The sequence below is a fragment of the Cucurbita maxima genome, unplaced genomic scaffold (assembly GCF_002738345.1).
Source record: "Cucurbita maxima cultivar Rimu unplaced genomic scaffold, Cmax_1.0 Cma_Scf00040, whole genome shotgun sequence".
NCBI lineage: Eukaryota > Viridiplantae > Streptophyta > Magnoliopsida > Cucurbitales > Cucurbitaceae > Cucurbita > Cucurbita maxima.
The window spans coordinates 284,194-290,961 of NW_019272056.1; positions in this window are offsets into that span (position 1 = coordinate 284,194).

Consider the following 6,768-nt stretch of genomic DNA (forward strand, 5'->3'; position numbering starts at 1 on the left):
ATTTTGCTTTTTACTAAACCAAGAAACTAAGGAACTACCAAGAAATTGACAAGTTCCACTAGTACTTTTACGATCAAGTAAGCTTCCGGCAAAATCTGCATCAGAATATCCTACCAATTTAAATTCAACATTTCTAGGATACCACAATCCTAGATCAATAGTTCCAAGCAAATATTTAAATATTCTCTTAACGGCATGTAAATGAGATTCCTTAGGACAAGATTGAAATCTAGCACAAAGACATACACTAAACATAATATCGGGTCTACTAGCGGTCAAGTAAAGTAAAGATCCAATCATACCTCGATAAGCTTTAATATCCACACTTTTACCTTTTTCATCCTTGTCAAGCTTAGTGGATGTGCTCATGGGAGTTCTTGCAATCTTACCTCCATTGAACTTGAATCTTTTGAGCAAATCTTTAGTGTATTTCTCTTGATTGATGAAGATACCATTCTTGAGTTGTTTGATTTGAAGTCCAAGAAAGAAACTGAGTTCTCCCATCATACTCATCTCAAACTCACTATGCATACATTTAGAAAATTCTTCACATAAAGAAGGATTAGTAGAACCAAATATGATATCATCCACATATATTTGCACTAATAGCATATCGTTTTCTTTAATCTTAATAAAGAGTGTAGTGTCGAGTTTGCCCATTTTAAAATCATTCCCAATAAGAAAATTACTAAGTCTATCATACCAAGCTCTTGGAGCTTGTTTTAAGCCATAAAGAGCCTTTTTCAACTTATAGACATGATGAGGAAATTCTACATTTTCAAATCCGGGAGGTTGTTCTACATAAACTTCCTCCATAATATAACCATTCAAAAATGCACTTTTCACATCCATTTGATATAATACAAAATTTTTGTAAGAAGCAAAAGCAAGTAACATTCTAATAGCTTCTAATCTAGCAACGGGTGCAAAAGTTTCTTCATAATCTATGCCTTCCTCTTGACAATAACCTTGAGCTACAAGCCTAGCTTTATTTCTAATGATATTCCCATTTTCATCCATTTTATTTCTAAAAACCCATTTGGTTCCAATAATAGAAGTATTAGATGGCCTATGGACTAATTCCCAAACTTTGTTCCTTTCAAATTGATTTAGCTCTTCTTGCATGGCTAAAATCCAAAACTCATCATTTTCGGCATCCTTAAGACTTTTTGGTTCAATTTGAGAAACAAAAGCAAGATTATTAAATAAATTAATAGAAGAGCGAGTTTTCACACCTTGTTCGAGATCACCAAGAATCAAGTCCTTGGGATGAGACAAGGCATACCTCCATTCTTTTGGCATTGATGAAGAACCTTCTTCCTTTAAGCTCATCTCTTCTTTACTCGTAACAATTTCTTTGCCGTTGTCACTAACGAGTAAATCTCCAAAATTTCTTTCTAAATCATCACTACAAATAGACTCATTAGAAATATTATTGCAAGATTCATCAAATACCACATGCATAGATTCTTCAATAACTAAAGTTCTCTTATTGAAAATTCTATAAGCTTTACTAGTAGATGAATAGCCAAGAAAAATACCAATATCCGTTTTTGAATCAAACTTTCCAAGCTTTTCTTTGTTGTTCAAAATAAAACATTTACAACCAAAAACTTTGAAATACCCAACATTTGGAATTTTGTTATGCCAGAGTTCATAAGGAGTTTTATTTAATGAAGGTCTAATTAAAACTCTATTTAAAATATAACAAGCGGTATTAACGGCTTCCGCCCAAAAATATTTAGGTAAATCATACTCATTTAACATTGATCTAGCAAATTCTTGTAAAGTACGATTTTTCCTTTCAACCACACCGTTTTGTTGAGGAGTCCTTGGAGAGGAGAAGTCATGAGAAAAACCATTATCTTCACAAAATTTTTCAAAGGCAACACTGTTAAATTCTCCCCCATGGTCACTCCTAATTTTAGTAATTAAAAACCCTTTTTCATTTTGAACTCTTTTTACAAAACTAGCAAATCTTTTCAAAACATCATTCTTATGTTTTATCATCAAAACCCAAGTAAATCTTGAAAAATCATCCACTATCACAAAAGCATAATAATTTCCTCCATAACTAGCTATTTTAGAAGGGCCAAATAAGTCTATATGGAGTAGTTGAAGAGGTCTAGTAGTAGAAATCATATTTTTAGATTTGAAAGAAGACTTAGTTTGCTTACCCATTTGACAAGCGTCACAAATTTTATCTTTTTCAAATTTAAGTTGAGGGAGACCTCTCACTAATGAATTTTTTGAAATATTTGAAATCAAGTACATACTAGCATGTCCTAGTCTTCTATGCCATAGCCAAGAGTTATCAAGCAAAACCGAAAGACATTTATCATTTGTAGGACAATCATTCAAATCAATAGTATACACATTATCGTCTCTATTTCCTACAAACAAAACTTTTCTATCACTAGCATTTTCAATTATGCAATTATTCTTATCAAATACAACTCTAAAACCTTTATCACATAATTGACTAATGCTAAGTAAGTCATGCTTTAAACCATCAACTAACAATACATTTTTAATGAGAGTACAAGAGTCATTACCTATAGTACCCTTACCAATTATTTTACCCTTCTTGTTATCACCAAAGGTTACTAAGCCACCATCCTTCTTGGAAAGATTGACAAACTTGGATGGATTACCCGTCATGTGTCTTGAGCAACCACTATCCAAGTACCACTTATTTTTCTTGGAGGCTTTCAAACAAACCTAAAAACAAAGATATTCAAAATTGACCTTTTGGTACCCATACTTGTTTGGGTCCTAGAAAGTTAGTATTCACAAATTTAGGAATCCATTTCATATTTGCATTCATATTAAAGACATTGTATTTAGATAAGTAACAAGAATAATCTTTATGTCCAAACTTACCACACGAGAAACAAACGACATTATGCAAGAATTTATTTCTTGGACTAAATTTGTGTATTCTATTTTTATTCGAAAAATTATTTTCTAAAACATTGTTAAACTTTGTATTTTGAGAAACTTTTCTTCCTAAATGAATATTTTGAGAATTTTTCAATTTAAAGCACTTAGGTCTAATATGACCTTCAACACCACAATAATGACATATAGGCACAAATCTAGATTTATCATACTTAGATACAAATTTACATGTGTTAGATTTAGGCAAGATAGGGGATGCTTTAACAAAGATTGTTTTAGAACTTGAAGGTGTAGAACATTCATCAATATAGCCTAATCCTCTTTTATCACCATATGACTTACCTCCTTCAAGTATTTTATCTAATTTTTGAGCACCTATTGTTAACATTTTAATAGATTCCTTAGCCCTACCAAGTTCTTGCAAATTATTTGATTCATTCTCTTTGAGCAATTTAATTAATTTATCTTTTTCACCACAATCATGCTCAAGAGTCTTGACTTTATCAATTAATGCATTTTTCTCATCACAATCAAATACATGCTTTTCACAAGGTACATCAATTTTAACAATATTATGATCCTTCTCCTTCAAGCAAGAAATTTCATTTAGCAAAGACTTATTTTCAATAATTGAAGTCTTATATTTCTTTTTAAGCACAACATACTTTGAACTAAGTTTTTCTAAATCAATTGTCATCTCATCAACAAGTTTAAATAATTCATGATAAGAAAGAGATTCAAGAGTTACCTCATCTTCTTGTTCATCTTCTTGTTCATCCTCTTTGTCACTATGAGCCATGAAGCAAAAATTTGCAACTTCTTCATCACTTCCACTTGCACTTTCATCACTATCATCCCAAGTAGCCTTCATTGCTTTCTTCTTGGATTTCTTAGATGATTTGAGGAGAGGACAATCCGTTCTTATATGACCCGGCTTTTTACATTCATAACATATTACCTCATCGTTTTTGCTCTTTTCACCTTTTGACTCTTTTTGATTTGTGAAATGTTTTTTTAATTGTTTCTTCCTTTTAATAAAATTTTTATACTTACGTGTGAAGTAGGCGACATCATCTTCATCAAGGACGTCCTCATCTTCAGAGTCAACTTTGATGGATTTTAGGGCTATACTTTTCTTCTTTTTGGATTCTTCTTCCATGTGCCCGTTCATGGTAATCTCATGTGTCATGAGAGAACCAATGAGTTCATCCAAAGGAAGCTTTGTGAGATCCTTTGCTTCTTGAATCGCCGTCACTTTTGCCTCCCAACTTTTAGGCAGAGACCTAAGAATTTTTCTTACATTTTCGGAGGTAGAATATACTTTTCCAAGATTTTTCAAAGCATTTAAAATATTAGTAAATCTAGTAAACATATCACCAATAGGTTCATTTTCCTCCATTTTAAATAGTTCATAATTATGAACTAACATGCTAATTTTTGTTTCTTTAACTTGATTGGTTCCCTCATGAGTTACTTCAAGAGTTTTCCAAATTTCATATGCCGAAGAACACATACATACTCTATTAAATTCATCATTACTTAAGGCACAATACAGACAATTGATAGCACTAGCATTCAAAGAACATTTTTTCATATCATGCTCATCAAATTCATTTTCTAATTTAGGCACCTCAATATTATTAACAATTTTTATTGGAATGTAAGGACCATTACTAACATTTAACCACAATTGATAATCAACGGATTGCAAATAAATTTTCATCCTAGCTTTCCAACATGTATAATTTGTTCCATCAAAATAAGGTGGCCTAGAAGTTGATTGTCCTTCACTAAAACCATTTTTAACACGTAGGTTTGCCATAAGCTCGAACAATAAAGTTTAGATAAAAAATCTATAGGAGCAACCTGCTCTGATACCAATTGTTGGATCGGTATGGCAACCCTAGAGGGGGGGTGAATAGGGTTTTAACGATAAAAGTGTTTAAACTTGATTAATTTTTCTAATGATAAAACTTTTTACAAATAAGTAGAAGATGATAATTACTAAAACAAAATAATTCAAGTCAAAACAATAATCAAGTAGAACATGCAATAAACATAATAATAATCTTGAAATTAAATAGGAAAGAGTTAGAGAAAATGACACCGTAGTTTTATAGTGGTTCGGTCAAACTCGACCTACTCCACTCCCCAAGCGCCTCTTGGGAATTTGAATAAAGAACTTTTCCGACTCTTTCCACGGATCAGAGCCAAACCGGTACACCGCTCTTTTTACGAGTTCAAGAGCAAACTCAATCCTTTCAACGACGCAGGATCAAACCGATACAAGTATTTGAGTTTGATAATAACACACCACAACTCTCTCAAAGAGTAGATTTACAATTTGGGATACTGACAACTATTTCCTCACAATATAATAATAATCCCTCTCAAGAATAAGATGAAAAGAAATAAACTTGTAAGCTTGGAGAGAGCAATAAACAATGGAGACTTTGAACAAATGAGGATTGAAGAATGTATGTAAGTTGTATATTTTAAAAATGTGGGGAAGATGAGTTTATATAGAGGAGAAAAGTGGCAAAATGTAGGATTGAATATTGACCATTGGATTGTGTTAGGAATAATGGAAGGTGGAGATTAAAAGTAATTAAGTAAGAAAATTTTCTAAATTCATTTATTTCAAAATTTTAATATAATAGTAATATAATATAATAATAATAAAAAGTTATGTGAGTAACGGTAAAATGTAATTCAAAATTTATTATAAATATAATAATATAATAATAATAAAAATGATGTGAGTAACTACCAAAATTTTAAAATATAATAATATAATAATATAATATAGTAATAATAAAATTCGATGTGAGTAACGGTTATATTCAAATTTATATTTGTAAAAATAATTTTATTTAGAAATGTAATAATAAGAAAAACTCCACCATGTGTTACTCTTCCAATATTATAAATGTCATACTTTGATATATTTTGATTTGTCCATCATTTTGATTTTGTTGCCACATCATCACGTCGGGTATGTTGTCTCGACTCTAATTTCTTCGTTTTAGCTCTGATTTGAGTAATTGAAAAGTTGTTGTAATCGTTATTCCCGACCTTATACTGTGGACAGTTCAAAAAACTGAAAATAGTTAATAATTAAAAGTAGGTTTGTTATCATCAAAACATCAATAATTAATTCATTGAAATTAATTAATGTGAGATCAAGGGCCAATAAGCCAACAGTGTGTAGGCTGTACTTGACTATTTCTTTCTCATTATTTCTTTCTAAGGATTCTCACTATGAATACGAAAGAGGTTGCCCGCAAGTATCCGATTTATTTCTCCGTAATACATTTGTTGTTAAGGAGTCAGAAGAAAAGAAAGATCAGGCAACCTCAGTCTCTTCCCGGAATTCATACCAGTCAGTATTGATTTCACTCGTCCCGGATACTCTTTTCTTTATTTCAATCAATGGTTCAGTCCTTGAGTTCCTTCGTTTCGTCTAGGCTGAAGTTGAAGTTAGAGCTAAGTTATAAGGAAATTAAGCTACTAAGGAAATTACCTCAGGCTGATCTTCCCCGTTCGTAAAGAAATAGAAGAAAGAGTTGTTTTCGGAGAATGAAGAGCTAGAAGTGCCTTCTTAGTCCGTTACTTTAGCAGCGAACTGATCTTACGGATCTTCTCCCTTTCCATATGAAGTTATAAAAGGAAAAGCCTTGGCCTGCCCAAGATCAATCAATCTCGCTATTTCTTCCTCCTTTCCTGTCCCAATACGTAAGAAGCAATTTCAGCCTAACTCTTAGTCTAAAGTCATGGATTCTTATCCAGCCTATGATCTGACTATTCCTCAAAGGTTACTGAAAAAACGTAAGGAAAAACAAGACAAGAAAAGGCCCCTCGGACAAG